This window comes from Phalacrocorax aristotelis, chromosome 10 (genome assembly GCF_949628215.1).
Source record: "Phalacrocorax aristotelis chromosome 10, bGulAri2.1, whole genome shotgun sequence".
In the NCBI taxonomy this organism is placed as follows: domain Eukaryota; kingdom Metazoa; phylum Chordata; class Aves; order Suliformes; family Phalacrocoracidae; genus Phalacrocorax; species Phalacrocorax aristotelis.
In genome coordinates, this window is record NC_134285.1 from 21,878,070 (window position 1) to 21,894,381 (window position 16,312).

Below are 16,312 nucleotides of genomic sequence, written 5' to 3' on the forward strand. Positions count from 1 at the left end.
GCTATTTCAGCTGAATGATGAAGGTTATTAATGATACTCACAGCAAGAAAGATGCACAGCGTTTGATGCCTTTCTTTTGGATATACTCCTTCATATCCTATTCATTTACTTTATATTTACTTATGGCTCTCATGGTCAGTTGAAACTGAGTCTGTTGAGCTATATTTTCCAAGAACTAGAATGCAAACAGTGTTGGAAAGTTGGTTTGTGCTTCTGTTTTTTTCTGAACGCTTGCTTTTGTTGCCTGTCGGAGTTGGCTTAGTTTTACTTTGTATTGCCTTTTCCTCTGCAGTCAGCCCAGCCCTCATGGACTCCAGCATCCTTCAAGCAAGGCATTTCAGAAGAAGGCCAAGAGAAGCCAGGATGCTTTGACACTTCTCCTCTGCTTGCCCTGACCCTTCCGTACCCGTGTTTCATCTGGCACAGGAGCCTGGACTGTGGGAAGTCGGCTGCCAACTGTTGAGAGAAGTTCTGGGGATGCCCTAAGCTGGTGCAATACAAAGAAGTTTTTCAAAGTCTTGATTTCACTTTCTTTTAAGCGTGTGTATAAACCCAGGTCAAACTGGAATTGATCTACAGTAGAACTGACTGAAAAACAAACAAACTGAAAAAAGACTTAACTATTTTATTTATTTCGATATTTAAGAGAGAAAAGAAGTGCTGAAGTTGCACAGTATTTTTGTTTGAAATACATTTTACTTCAAATTTTAAATGCAATTTTGTGAAGACATGAAATTTTAAAAAGCACTTAATGTAAAATAAAGACTGAATATTTACTTTAAGGAAAAAACTTTTTTAAAATAATGAAAATAAAGATCAACTCTGCTCTCTCTTACTTTAAAGAAGCCATTCATACATGTGCTGGGTATCTTTGTTTTTTGCAAATTGGATGTGGTAAGTGAAGATTGTTCTGGTTTACTTTCTCCTTAATAATATTATCCTGTTAAATGCTTAAAATGTACTTTGCTGTACTGTGTTAGGCACAATTCTGAACAAAAACTGTTGAAATAGCAAAGACCATGCTCAGTGGCTGGATTCTTTGGTTACCAGATTTTGTGTCCGATTCAAAGGACTGTCTTCTCCCAGTGGGATTGATGTGTCTCTTCTGCACAGTAGGAGAGATTTGCTCCTGAGCAGCTCTGTGAAGTACTTCTGCTGAAAGAGGATTTTAAAAATGGAAAACAACTCTCTTAATTTTAGTATTATGTTTTGCTTTGGTAATTCCACAGCTGATTGTGAGTTGGTTGTAAGGAAAGTATCTAAATGCTCAAGTGCTCTTGGCACGGAGCTTCCTTTGGAGTCAAGGATGATGCCGTGTGTAGAAACCTTGTGTACTTCAGCCCTTTCTTAAGTGGTAGTGGACTTTGAAAAGCATACAGGTGCACCCTCACGTCAGCAGTAAGCAACAGGGATTACTCTGCAGGAGAAGAATGTGAGTTCCCGCAGCTGCAATCCTACATTATCCTGTGAGGCAGCAGAGAGGGATGTTCACATCCCGAATTCTAAGTTGTTAGTCGTCATCTCAGTGAAATGAGGTGTTCTGCTTCATACAAGCACCAGAGGATTTTGTCAGCTGCCAAATCTGCTCACAGTGAATAGCGCAGGACTGTTCGCTGCCACGTGTGATGCAGTCTAGTAAGGATGCAGGATAGCTTTGTGTCCTAGGAGAACGGTATCAGACTTGGCTCTGAGATTAGCTTCTCGTCTGTAACGGGGATGCCAGATGTACCTGTTGGTGTAGATCCAGGGTATAGATAGAAAAAGTGGTTTTGTTAATGTGGCTTATGTTGGTTTTTGGAGTGAAAAAAGCTATGTCTACAAAAAATACATCCTGACTAGCTGAAGCTGCTAGAGAGCCTGATCCTGCATCGTATTTCTTGCATGCCTAAAACTCAAACTCACCTCATTGAGAGGTTTCCATGTGTCAGTAGCAGCAGATTTTGTCCTCTTCTCCCTTCCCCTTCTCCTGCTCTTTCCCAGATTAACACATAGGCCCAAAAATAACCATGTAAGATGTCTGGTAGACCTCAGTCGCACTCCCACTAAGTTAAATGACAAAATTTATGTCCTAATCGGGCTCTTTAGTAGGATGGTTCTGTTATGTTCATTTTGTTGGTTTCTAAACTTCGAGTGATGAACTCCCTTTAGAGAAAAAAAGAAATCAAACTTTATTTCATCAAAATATAACAAGACGCACAACTGTAATGAAGATTTGCAAACTGTAGGGTCTGTGTTCAGTGTGTATAATATTCCTTTCAAATAAAAGTTCTGCTTCCAACGTCCCTACTGTATATTCCTCTGTAAATATTACTTTATCAGACCAATTCCACAAGGTCTTTTTAGTGCAAATAATCTTATTTTAAAAAGACATTGTCGAATAATATACTTGTACATATACTTTTCTAAGCTCTCCATTGTTTATAATACTACCTTTGAAGCTTAAAATAAAAATTCCTCCTCTATTGATTTTGTTTCCCTTTTCCATTTTGTAAATTGACTTTTGTCCCGGGATTTTGTTTTGTATTTCTTAATGAAGCATGACGTTAACCAAGAATTTTCTTCCTTTTTGTCTTTTACTTTCTCTTCTCCATTCATTGGCCTTCAGAAACTGGTTCTGTTGCTTGCTATAGTGAAGGTAGGCAGGAAATAAAATACTGTTTTTGTGTAGGACTCATTTTAAGAGTGTTTCCTATCATTTGGTGATAATAGAGGAATTTCTTAAATGTGTTTGTATTTTAATAACCTTCTCCATGAGATTAATAGAGTTGCATTAAGTTAATTTAGAATCAGAGGTGGAGCCTGAATTATATGAGAGCTTTTTGTGTAGATTTTAGTGACATTGCCTTAAGGAGTCCTGACCCTACCTATGCCATTTCTAATCCAGTCACTGGAGTAGCTGGAAACTGTGGTTCCCTTTGCTGCATTTCACAGCGCAGACATGAACCCTCCCTTTCCCTTTAGACACATTGGATTAGTAGTATAGTTGTGCAGGATGGAAAGAGAAAGAGGAAATACTGTTTCAGATCAGATGCCGTCTTTTTAGGAAACTGTGTGTCCTCCTCCCTAATAGGCCTGCTGTCTCTTTTATGAAGCTCTGTTGCCTTTCCTCTGCCTTCCCATCAATTTCTCTGCTACTGGTAGAGGCTAAAGATGTCCCTTTTTCCTTTGGCAGCTGCTCACAAAAACAGCAGCTGAAGTGTGCTTTTTCAGAGATCATCTGATGCGGGTACAGATCCTTTAGAGTAGTGAACTCCCCCCCGCCCCCAGCAGATTAAATGGCAAATAAGCCCTAAAGAACACATCAGAAATTAATCCAGTGAGGCAATATAGGAATTGTACGGAGTTGTACAGATGGGCTCCTACCTGCCTATTTTTAACAGTTGTGTGTGACAGAGGGTGTCTTTGCAGCAGGGAATTAACTATTCTTGCTCTTCTTTTATGGCCTTTCCCTATAAAGCTTTATTTTTCACATGTGTAATTTTAATTTCCGTTAGTGTTTTGTTTCTTCACTCTTTCTTTAGGTGAGTATGACTTGAAAACTTCACTGCTTGCCTTCAGACCGTATCTTTACCTGTGCAAGGCCTTTGGCTAATTCGTTGGAGGAAGGAGGAAACCAAAAGGCATTTTCAGCTACCTGGGCTGTCCTCAGGCACTGTGGCTCTTGGGAGCCTGTTTGGGATCTGATAGAGCAGCTCATGGACTCCTTACTGGGTTGTCCTCAGCTGTTCTGTGGCTCAGAAGGTCTTTCCTTCCTTTTTACCAGTTGGGCAGTAGGGACCAGAGGCAGCTGAAAAGGTGGGGTAAGGTGCTGACTGTATTTCTGAGCTGTGCTGAGATGGTAGCTATGATGTTCTCCTTAGAGTGCATACCGGGTGATAGGATTGCTGATTTTAAAGCCCCTCCTGGCAACTTCCAATTTCCTTTCTGCAATTTGCTGTCAGATACTCTCACAATAATCTGAGTTGCAGGCCTACAAAACTACTTTTCCATAGGGATTTCATGGGGGACAAGTAATCTTTTCCTGCCCCAAAGCAGAGAGAGGAAGGAGGGTATGTGATGACAGGTCCTGAGCCCCCAGCCATTGCTGCGTTTGTTGTTCTTCTCCTAGCTCCTCTTGATCTTTCTGCTGTGCTGCTGCACAGGACAGAGAGACCGAGGCAGAGGTTGGACCAAGGGCAAAGCTGAATGCTGACAAATCAAAGAAAGGAAAGTTGAAGAAAGGAGGGAAGGAAACTGTTTGTGGCATCAGAGCACTTTTCTTGTTCAATAGGTCATCTCCCGTTCTAACTCTGTTGTCGTTTTCATTGTCCCCAGTGTGATGGGTGCAGAGAGCAGAGCTAGACATTTCTGTCAGGTAACCAGGAGTGAAAGTGTACGTTGAAATTGGCCTTCATGGATGTCTGTCAACACCCTGTTTAGATGAATGGGATCCTTCCCACCACAGCAGAGCTATTGTTATACGCTGTCAGACTCCAGAGAACAACTCTGCATAAGTCTTAGTACTTTGAACATTTTTGTGCCTTTTTTGTTTGTTTTGGTGGGGCTTGTTGTTGTTGTTGTTGTTAGGTTTTCCAGGCCCTAGGCCTGGAAATAGAACTTTGCAGAAATTATCTGAACAGAAGAAATACCTAAGCCCCAAAGTGGATTTATACTGGCATGCTGGCTAGGAAGGTATCTTATTTTCCTGTCTGAGAAGGGTTTTTGCTGGTGAGTGTCAGACACGGCAGGAGGAGGGAGTAAAAATGTCTGCCAGCATTGCGGCAACGAATGGGTGCCCACAAAGCCCGGTTTCCCTGGGCTGAGACTGAGCTGAAGTCTGGCAAAGCTGAGGGCTGAAATCCTGTGTTCTCTGGGTGGGCTGAAAATGGCATTGGCTTCTTTGCTTCTACCTGACCTAGAATATTGCATTGGTTTAAGATTTATTCCAAACTTTTGCCTGGAATCAGGAAAAAAATATCTGGTTAGATTTGCATTCTGGAGCTGTGAGCCCTCCTTGTAATCTGTCAACGTACAGATGACAAAAAACCCCCACAATCCTTTGTCTCTAAACCTAAGCTTTTAATGCTCATTAGCAATGACAAACACTTCTCTGTACCCTTTCCCATCCCTAGTGTTGAAAATGGCTGAGTAGGACCGCAACTACATAAAGCAGATGGAGCAGAGCACATAAGCAGTAACTACTCCCCTTGGCTTTGGCTGGGCTTGTCCAAATTGTGGCTTAATGTGTTTAAGGTCTGTTTTCCCTTGGAATTTATAGTAAAATTGTATTTCCTTTGCTGCACCAAAGCTGGCCATTTACCACAGTGTAGTCCTATCTTTGATTTTAATGGCTTAAGGTAAGAGCCATCCATCTGGGGCATCATAATTTCACCAGTATATTTTTTTAAGACCTGACTGCATTTTCTACCATTTCAACAAATGCGCCTGCTCTCTGTGTTAGAAACTTCTACTATATCTGTTATTTGACGAAGTTTTGTCCTTGCAGCCTGTAATTCTTCATGATTCCATGGTGTGTGCACCATGACGGGAGGAGGATGGCATTTACCTTTAAAAATGCACACATTTCTGGAGGGCAGTGTTGTGGCTAATTTTGCCATCCATTATATAATTAGGAACAGATTTGTTTAATGTTGTCTAAGATAGCTGTGGTAGGTCTGAATGGCCTACAAACCAACTATGGCCTGCTATGGAAAAGGCAATGCCCTTTGAAGCTGGGCGGTTGGCTGAAGCTCTTGGACCTGCTGCTGCCTGCCTGAGAGAGGCAGCTGCTCTGGTGAGCTTGCAGAGGGGTATGCCTTCTTTGGGATCCCAGCCGGTGGAAGGTACCTCTTGAGCAGGAGCAAATGTAGTCCTTCAATGTCTTACGCTGAATGGGGTTTTCTTCAGAATGGAGTTTCATTTCTTGGTGCTGTCCATCTTCCATAACCAATTCTTAGTAAAACCTTCCAGTTTATCTCTGGGTTTGCACAGGTCTTAAGAGTCATTTTTTTGCATGGACTGAAGCCCCTTCTCATTATGTTTCTTCAGTCTTTGCTGTTAGTATCCTGGTGTCGGTGGCTTCATTGTGGACTGCATGACCAAATCTTTCAGATACAGCCTTCTTTTTTTGAAACAGAGTAGAAATTTTAAATAATGCTGGAGAGAGTTTTGTCAAGCATTGCTGAAGACTTAGCTTACTAATTTGGATTTCTTTTATTAGCCAATAGCCATTAACTTCTTTGTATAATGATTTCAGGAGTCAGTATTGAGGCCAGCTCTCCAAGGTGAGAGGAAGTCATTGGATGAGAAATAGATGAAAGCTGTGCTGTCACTAAAGGGGTACTTTGATTTTAGTGTCAGGTAGCCAGTGAGACATAGCTTTCAAGTTCATTTAGCACTTTGTATGGTAGAGTTTATGTGGGGTGGTTTTAAGCCTATGTTTGAGAAATTAATTTTCCCCGGTTGGTACAAACCATAGTTGCTTCACATCAGTGCTCTGCTGGGAGTGGCTTAAATGTGTTAAACAACACTAAAGTCTTTCCAGCCCTTTCCTCAGGCTCAACAACTTGTTTTATGGTGCAGTGGATTCTGTAGCTGGATCTTGGCTCAGAAGTCTCATCCATTGCTGGAATATCTGGGCTTGGGCTTCTTAAAGAACAGGTCCCAGCTTTTCTCAGGTCTTTCCACACCAGCTGTGTCTCTGAATGTGTCCATCAGCCTGGAGGCTTAGGAGAGTTTTTAACTATCCACAGACTCTCTCTGGGTTGAATTCAGATTGCTGTTGTACTCTTCAGACATCCAGATGGTCCAGAGCCATGTATTCCTTCACCTGGAGAAAAGGATCTTCCCTGGGTTAGGGAGCTTCATTCCCCTCGCAAGGCCAGGTCAGCCTTTTCATTAATTAGCTCTCCAAGACCCCTTCCTCACTTCCATTAAGGGTGAGATTTTAAAAGTGCTTAGTGATCTGAAAGGAAAAATGGAAATTAATTTCCTAAGGACATCTGAACCCATTAGATTCCTCTGTGACTGTTTACATGTTTACAGGTCTGGCACTATGTGAAGAAGACAGTCCGCATTAGGGGATAGTGCAGCTATCATTGAGAATCACCAAATATCAAATACCTAACAGTGAATGTCGCAGGTGATGAACACCCTCAACAGCTGTTAAGGGTGTGAGGAGTTGGGGTGCCCAGAACCTGGTCAGACCAGTCTGTAGTAGAGGACTTCCCAACCTCTTTGCTATTAACAGAACCACTGAGCAACAGTCCCACTAATCAGTGTAGCAGCCAGCTAAGAGCAGGGTCAGAAGACTCACAGATCCCCATAGTACCATGGAAGATAATCTTCTGGCATTAAATACCATAATGTTCTGCTTTTGTATAGGTTCTGTTAAGCAATTCCTGTGGTGATGAAAAGGAGCAGGACTAGTGAACTCTTTAGTGGACATTTAGTGGACTAGTGGACATTTGTGTCCACTGCCACGGAACTAGCTAACTTCTTGTTTAATCTGGTGTGATATTTAGCTGGTATGAAGTATAGGTTGTGTGGGTTAAAGCAACGCTACTCACTTGTTACAGGTTAAAGACTGGCCTGCACTTTGACTTGGATAATCTGGGGTGGAAGGTCTGGTGAGCTCTGAGAACACAGATCATGGATTTTAATCTGGTGTTTTTCCAGTAAAAAAAAAAAAAAACCGAAACAAAATCAAATCTTACTGTTTTGGTGTCGCTGGCAGCATTTTGTTGGACAGTTACCCAAAAAGGCTGTTCAGCTAACTGAACTGAAATATACCCTGGTGAGGAGAAAAGATTTTAGTTTGATTCAAAATGAAATGCGTTTTCTTTTTCTCAATGAAATGACCCTTTCCCACAGCCAAGTGTGTGCAGGCTTGAATGAAACATATCATTTATGAGTATTTTTTCCCTCTTTTAAAAACAATTCCATCAAGCTCACTCCTGAAGCAAAGTGCTGCTCCAAAATGAAAGTCCAACTTCTTGTTTGTGAAAAACTGGCACAAAATGTCTCACCCTTTCTGAAAAATCACTTTCTCTCTCTGCCACCTCTTAACCCTTTCTCCCTTCCTGCTTGCTTTTGACTGAAACTACTTCATTCAAATTCACTCCTTCACTCAGATGTTTAGATCACCCTGAAATGGCATTTTTTTAGAGAGTAAACTGTGACATTTCACCCCCACCCCCACCGGGTGCACACTGATGCTCTGCAGGGTGCGGTTACAGCTCTTACTTCCCTCTGGAGATTGATGTTGCTGGGACTTTGATGGGGAAGTGAAACCTGGCTGCCATATTGATGGAATCTTGATCGGCGCTTAGAAATTTCCAGCCAAACAGGGGGGTTAACTAACGGCCAAGATAAAAAATCACTAGTCAGTGGGATTTTTCCAGCTTCTGGCACTGCATTGCAAACAATGGAGAGCGTGCGTGGAGAACACTGCCTGTTGGGCAGCTGAAAGGGTTTCTTTGAATCAACAAGCGACTGAAGTAACTTGCTCCAAAACGTTTTCACTTGTGTTTAGTTGAGTGAGGCAGTTCTACTTATGTCTGAATATACAATCACATTAGCAACGGTGTAAATTATGCTTGTGTGGGGAAGTCAGACCTCTTGCATTTACAGTGTATTCGCATCAGTTGTCAACCATTTACCCATCATGGGCTGAATTTCTTTACCTGGACGACACATGGTTTCCTCATGTAACAGCAATGAGGCCACTGCCTATGCAATAGCATGGTGTCTTCTGCGTAGTTAAGGTTACTTAATATTAAAATGATGACATTTATATAATTTCTTTGGAGTTTGCCATTTGATTTGAAATTTCTGGAACCATGCTGGCAGGGAATTAGTCTAGAGTCATTCCTTAATCTTTCTAGAAAGAAAGTTTGTCCAGAAATTAGTAATACTCTCTCCTTTTTCCCTTTCCCATCCCCTAGTTCATCAGCATAAACCCAGCCTACCCTGTTTTCAATTGACAGTTACTTTTATTGGATGGCTGTTTCCTGGCCCGTGGGTGAAATAACCTCTGAAGTTCTCCCCGAAGCTCTGGGTGCTTGAGGAGGACCACAGCAGTGCAGAGGGCTTGTCTTGATGCTCTCTGAACTGACTGGGCGAACACGGCCTGTTTTTAGCAAAAAGGTGCCCACACCACGAAGCACTGCCTCTGTCGTGCTCTCCTGCGTAATCCCAGCAGAGAAGCCCTGGGGACATGTGTCCCATCTACAGCTGCTGCCAGCTTGGGTTAGGCACACTTTGTTGGGTCAGCGTGAAAATGCTGGAGCCAATCTTTTTGAACACTGCCTGCCTTGATAACATGGGTACGTTGGGCAGTGCTGGGCGTCCCTGCAGACATACTGCCGACTGTCTGGCTGCGTTAGCGGGGCAGTTTAACACTGGGAATATTGGGGAAGGACCAGGTATTTGGACAGTGGATGTGGGTTCAAACAGGTAGCAGAGTCCTTGTTCAGGTTAAAAGGAAGGGAGGAGGGGCAGAGCTGATATCGTGTTTTATTGGGGTTTTTAACAAAGGCAATGCTCTTGCGGAAGGCTATTCGGGCTGCTGTTTCCCTAGCATTTGAAATACCACCCCACTCCTCTCATTATAGCTGGGGATTTTGGCTCTCCCAGGGGGGAGGAGATGTTCTAAATGGGCTGCCGGGAGGTGGATTTAATGCACTAGGAAGAACTGGCTTCACCAAGTTAAAAAGCAAAACAAAACCCAATCCTCCATTCCTATTTTCAGTGTTTATGACCAAGTATTTTTGCTTGGTTGCTCATTTTGAAAGGGTTTAGTGAGCCTGCCAGTTGATTGAAAGCTCTGTGGTGTGTGAGCTGGCCTGGCTGGGGAGCCTGCAGTGCATAGCGACGAGGTCGGAGCCGCGCCGGAGGTTTTTTTCCACTGCAGTTTGTTGAATGGTAACAAAAATGTCCCCCAGGCAAAGGGGATGTTGGCTTTCCAGGTTGTGGTGATTCATCTTGTCTGGATAAGCAGCCTTCCTCACACTCCCGCATTTTCATCTCCATCTACCTCACCTCTACTTCGCTGTGCAACCAGATGCAAAACCTGCCCTGCGTTGCGCGGGTGGTATTGCTGGGCAGGTCTCGCGCAGCCGACCCCCGCGAGGTGTACCTGCTGGGCGGCATTAGCATTCGGTACCTATCCTCCTGGCCGGTTAGGGCTCTATAAATGGGTTTATTCTCATTATTAGGAGCTATGTCCCTGGCATATGGAGTCCGTGCAGTGCCTGCAGGCAGGTTTCCTTCCTGTTGGTGTTGGTAAGCAGCCCAAGTGCCTCCTGGCAATTAGCAGATCGTTACCCATAATGCCACGCACAGCGATGCAGCCTGGTGGGTTTTCTGGAGGTCACTCTGACCTAATTCACCCCCAGGAATTGTACAGCGCTGGCATGACTTACCAGTGCATTAACGAGCTGATGCTTCAGTATGAGGTTATTTGAGTGCTTCCACATTATTTTTCTTAGGCAAGAAATAGTCATTTTGTCTAGCGGCCAACAGTGGCTAATAGGGGCCAGTCGGGAAGAGAAGGGAGCAGAGTGCTGGCTGATTTTGAGATGGGACACTGCGGGCATGAGGCATTTCCTTTGGTTTTAAGGTTGGGGCCCATTTCTGATCCTCCAGGTTGCAAATGTGCAGAGCCTGGTTTGCCACCTTACTTCTGTGTTATCACAGCATCTTTGCAGTGAACTGAGCAACATGTGCCAGGCGTGTGCTTGAATCCCGGCTGCTCATCCTCAGAGGGGAAGACGGAGGAGCAAGACTCTGCCCCAGATCTGCCACAGCCCAAACCCCTGGACGGTATGAAATGGAGGCGCAGACTTCAGCCCGTCCCAGGCAGTTTTGGAGGGGCAGGTGTGCCTGGCCAGGGAGGGACACCACACAGCAGCAGGCACCCCAGCAGGGCTTGTTGTCCCTCTGGCAAACCTGAGGCCAGAGAAGAGGGCCTGGCTGCAGCATCACCAGCCCAAATCAGGGTGTTCTCCCAGGGCAGTGATTTGTATATGCCAAAGTTAATTGTTGTCAGTTTTTAGAGGCTTTTACAATGTGTAACTTCTGTTTTTCATTTCTCCCTGCTAAGATATGTATGACCGAACTGTGCATGTTGAGGAAGGTGGGCTGTGCAGGGAAAGGCACACCCAAACCTATCGCAGTAAAACTGTTTTAAAATGTTTCTCAAGCACTTTTCCTGTAAGAGTTGTGGCATCTGCTTCCAAGGGGATGGTGTGTGGGGAGAGAGTGATCCGACTGACAAACCATTATGATGCCCAGAATAGTTCGCTCCTGGCTTCTCTCTTTGCATGCTGTGGATGTCACCCCCAAACTCCACCCAGCTCCTCCCGGCACTCCGTGCCAGACAGAGTTACTCTGCCTTGTCTGTGGCTGATTTCTCTGGATGCACATGAGTCTGTATATGCGCAGATCCTTCATTTTGTGTATGCGTGTGAGCAGCCTTTGAGCCAAGCTCTGCTCTCGATGTACCCTCTATAGCCCAGGCTCTTTGTCCTAGCTGATGCTCTTGAGGCTTGAAAACGTTTCAGAGGAAACTATGTGGTGTTGTAGAGTCAAAGCTCGAAGCGAGCTGAGCTGGTGGGTGGACTTCCCTCAGGCAACAAAATTTTCCATGGAGTGCCTGGACATGAGGGGTATTTTGGTAGGAGCTCACTCCCTCTGTGCCCTTCGGTGTTTGCATGGCTAAAGCAACAGCAGGGTGGTGCAGGAGAGAGACCTGCAAGTGCCACCTTCCACACACCACCGTTTTATAACTTCCTAGAGATCCCTGGCATTAATTGCTTTCAAACACAGGTCTGTCCTGCTTCCAGTTCCCATTGACTCCAATTACACCTGCCTAACTGCAACTGGGACGGAACCACTATCTTTTGCACAGGGGTTTTATGTCTCTTGGGGGAACAATTAAAGTGGGCTCTCTTCTACTGGTGCCGAATGTTCGAGCAATTGCTTGTAATTTATGTCTCTTTCTCCACTGGAACTGGCAGTACCGAGAAGCAAGCCATAACCTCTGGAGTGCAGCTGGCTGCCAGTCCCGGGTGCTAATGCAGCAGAGTGCCCCTTCCCTTTCTGTGGGCTCGGTTTAATCTCTGTCCGTGCTGGCCAGAATGACTATAGGGCCAGGAAATGAAATAATTGGAACTATAAGCTCTGCTACAGCTGAATGGTTTCAGAGCTCCATCAATTATTAAAGGCATTAATTCTTCCACAATTACTGGCATATTGTGGCATATTAGATTAGAGGAAAGTTGGTCTCTGACCAATTCAGACTGACCAGCCTATTCACCGAGGCACCCGAGTCCTTTTGGACTCACTTCTGTAGTAGAGTTGGTGGTGCTGGAACGCAGTGCCTCAGACACTGGGAGAAACAGCCAGGTTTTCTCATTTCCATCAGGACATAGAAGTTCACGGTGGTAATAGTTCCCCTCCTCCTCTTCTGTCTAAGATTAATGAAACCCAATGGTGCCTATGAGTAAGACTTCCATTTTTGTTTGTTTGCTTGTTTTTCTTAAGAAGCTGGATTCAGCAGGGCTCTGCGCAGAAGGAGGGGAGACAAGCGCTCTTCACCTGCAGCTTCTGACACCCACCCCTGCCCTGGCTGCTGGGGAAGCCTGTTTTTCTGTAATGAAATACTCCTGCTTCCCTGTATCGCAGGGGCACTGTAGCAGGTGGTACCTTGGATCCTCACCCCACAAACACTTTTGAAGTTTCTGTTTATGAGAACCTCCATTTGAGCAGGCAGGCATATGTCCCTGCATCGTAATGCCTTGACATTGCAAGATGGGAAGGGCCAGGAAAATGCCAAGAGCTCCTCATCCTCATCCTCATCCCTTAGCAACATTTGGTCTTTTTCTGAGTTGCAGCTCCTAAGCCCTGGGATTCTGGCAAAGCCAAGCCTTTTGGTGTGGCTAGATGGTTTGGATTTTTAAGGGCCCTTTCTTATCCGTCTGTTGTTGACACTACATATCTATAAACGTGCATTCTTAGACAAATGAGGGCTAAATTTTTATATCTTAACCATAGAATCATATCCCTTATTAGAATTACAAGTTACTTTTCCCTTCTTTTGTACAAATAACAGTAATAATTCTGTCTAATGATGGCAGTGGTCATAGCAATGCTTATTCAATCTTAGCAGGAGGAAATTTTGCTGTTTCTTTGCATGTGAAACTTCCATTATTTGGGTAGGGTTCTTGTGACATAGGACATTATATCTGTAATATGTATTTATAGTTGTTTAAAGACCTGAATAGTTTATGGAATAAATTCTGATGTGATATAGCCAGGAGTCCTGTGGGTTTTCATTATGCTATTGATTAAAAAGCCCACCACTACACAGTGAAGATAAGGGAAAGAATTGGAAACTGGGTGAAAAATCCTTTTACACTATATAAATAATTTCACATTTGTTTTAAAAAAGGAGCCTTTGCTTATTTTTTTCCCCTCAAGATAATCTCTGCCTTTGTTTGAAAAAGGTTATTGATTGGATTGTTAACTTAAATAGTCTGTGGCGGGTGTGACAGAGCACATGGCTGCAATTAATCTTGCGATGCAGAATCCATTATTGAAGAAGCACTAATGAGCCGTTCTAAGGCCTTCACTGGTCACAGAGCGCCTGGGAGCAGCAGATTGCTCCTACCCTTTAATGTCAGTTTTGGTCTTTAGCGTTATACAGCCAGTGTAATCAGGAGAGATTTTTAGATATATTTTTTTTTTTAGGGTATTTATGTTAAAATTCTCCTTACCAACAGCCTGCAATTGCACCAGGTGTGGGAGTCAAGAAATGGTCTCTGAATGCATTCACTCCCTAATCCTCTGACCAGATGTCTGGTGGACATAGTGTACAATTAAAGCCAGTGGCATGTGAAACACGGGTGTCACTATAAAATATGGCCTCAGTCGCAGGGTTCAGATCCAGAGGAGAGTTTTGACAAAGATGAGGGAGCTTTCAGGCCTGATTTATACTTTAAAATATTGCTTTAAGACAAAAGGATGAGTTGTTGGAAACCTTCTCACTGAAAGTTTTATTGTCTATGTTGTTTATAGCTATTGCAGCATAGCAAAAGTTTAGGTAGAGCATAGTTATGGTAGATTAGAAACTGTTGACGTTAACATATCACCTTCTCCTTCAACAGAACAGCTCCCAGGGTGTATTTCAGAGGTCTGTCTATTAACTTTGGTGACACCATAAATATGTGTTACTTCTTCCCCGTGTTAGATCTGCGGAGCTGATACAGACATGTGAAAGTGATCCAGGGTTTGCCGGGGCTGAGCCACCACCTGAATTATTAACTGAGTTCCAGCTGCAGGCTCTTTGCTGCGCATCTTCACTATAGCAAATGCTGTTTATCTCAAGATTAGCAAAATAAGAGTGTTGCTTCATCTTGACCAGATAAGTGATGAAATTAAGCAAGAAAGACCTTTCCAGCTCTCTGGCTCGTGGGCTACCAGTGTCTGTAACTTGAACCACATTTTGGACTGCTCTTTCTGTAAAGTAAAATTGTTTGTGAGCTGAACTAGCCTTTTTTGCCTTTTTTTTTTTTTAAAAGGGAATTTTAACCTACCTATAGCACCCCACTGACTGCAGCTACATAGGAAGTTTTGTCTTCAGGTATTCTGCCACAGAGAGAATGCCAAAAGTGCTGTGATGTGGAGCAGGGATGGTGTTCACTAACGCTGCTCCAGGAAGTCTTGGATGTATGAATTTTCTCAAAGGTCATGAAACACACTGGATTTTGAACCAAAGTAGCAGGAGAATAGAGAGATTGTGAAGAAGGAGAGCAGGGAGGGCAGGGAAAAGAATTTTAATGTTTTCAGTATCTGCTAGCTTGCTTGCCATACACTACAGTGCCTCATCATGCTGCTGGCATAAGTGAAAATAGTCTTTCCGATTAGATTAGGTTGGGGTCATGGTACCACAGGGCGCATTGTTTAATGTGAAAGAGGATCTGTCTTGGAGGCTGAAGAAAAACACGTCCACGAAGAATTCTTTTTGCCTTAGACATGTCATGAGCCCTGGGCTAACAGAGAGCAATCTCTGGCTATGCAGACATGGCTGTGGGCATTTGTTGGTCTCTTTCGTAGTCACAGCGTTTGGAGAGAGAGCCGAATGAGTGAATAAATCGGTATTTTTTTGCAAAAGATTCTTCAATTGCTACTAAAAAGGAACCACCATGGGCCTCACTCCACTATTAATATTTTCTAAGTGATGCTCAGCCAGCAGGAGCCCATTGCTTTTAGGCTTGTGGTGGGTGTGGTTCTTAAGAAGGGCTCTGCAAAATAGGATGGATCACTTCGAGGGGGAGGCACCATCGATAGAAGATGCAGCACAAAAAACCTGCAGAGGTGTTTTTGAGGCAAATGAAGAACAAGACAGTCAAGACTGATAGCTGGAGGAGAGCAGGAATGGCTGTGAAGGGACAGAGATAAAGTAACGAACAGAACCTGACCTTCATGTCATTTGAGAAAGAGAGAGTCTCTAGCTGGAGTCTCTGCAATGAGCAGTGTGTGCGCGCGGGCAAGTGAGCACGTGAATGTGTGTATGCATTTAGCTGTGATTTATTTCTGTAAGTTTGATTCCATTCTTTCCGTTTCTTTTCAAATGTGACTGAAGCTATTTAGCTCTCTGATTAACTCGCCTCCCTGAATGAGTTGTTTTCTGTGATGTATTCCAGCACTGTACAACCTTTCTGAAGCTGACTTGCTGCTGTTGGGATGAATTCCTCCCCAATGTGTAGTGTGGCACATTTGTTCTATTCACTGGTGTTGGAATGAGGTTCCACATTTGCTGTAAATCAGATCCAGGGGAACATTTCAGTGTCATGTCAGGTTCTGCTAGTTTGGTAGTACCAGAAATTATATGAGGTCCTCTCAGCAAGAAAAAGGTATCATGCCACAAAATCTTCTGCACCGTTGTGGTTTCAAGATCCCCAGAACTTTAGTTTGGACTTGGTCCACTGTAAATCTCAGTAGAATCTGACTCTTGTTTGGTGCTGACATTTCAAGGGCTCCAAAACCCAGTGATCTTCTTAGCCAATTTGAGCTTATCAGTACTGTCAAAACCTTTATTTATTCAAAGGCTTAAGAGTGATATGAACAATGTTGTTGATTTCTCCTTCCTTAAATATCTCTGTTCTTTCTATTTGATTTCTTTAATAACTTAGGTACACACATTTCTTTGCTGGACAGGCTTAGTTTTCGTATCACTACCCTGCGAATATGACCAGAAAACCAAAATCCTTATGACACTGTTTGGTGGTATCATGGGCACATAAAGGAAATATATTCCCTACAGCATTGT

At 43.6% G+C, this 16,312-nt stretch overlaps 1 protein-coding gene across 5 annotated transcripts in view; it reads left to right on the forward strand.

Annotated features, from left to right (window-relative positions):
• DPF3 (double PHD fingers 3) overlaps positions 1–16,312 on the forward strand; it is a 183,552-nt gene that overhangs the window by 148,961 nt on the left and 18,279 nt on the right. For 2 of the 5 annotated variants that reach the window (XR_012662547.1, XR_012662548.1), the window contains one exon: positions 293–2,462. The exons of the other annotated variants lie outside the window; for them this stretch is intronic. The gene's annotated coding sequence lies outside the window, so the exon portion shown is untranslated. Of the gene's footprint in view, positions 1–292; positions 2,463–16,312 lie in introns of those variants that run through there. 5 annotated transcript variants of the gene reach the window in all.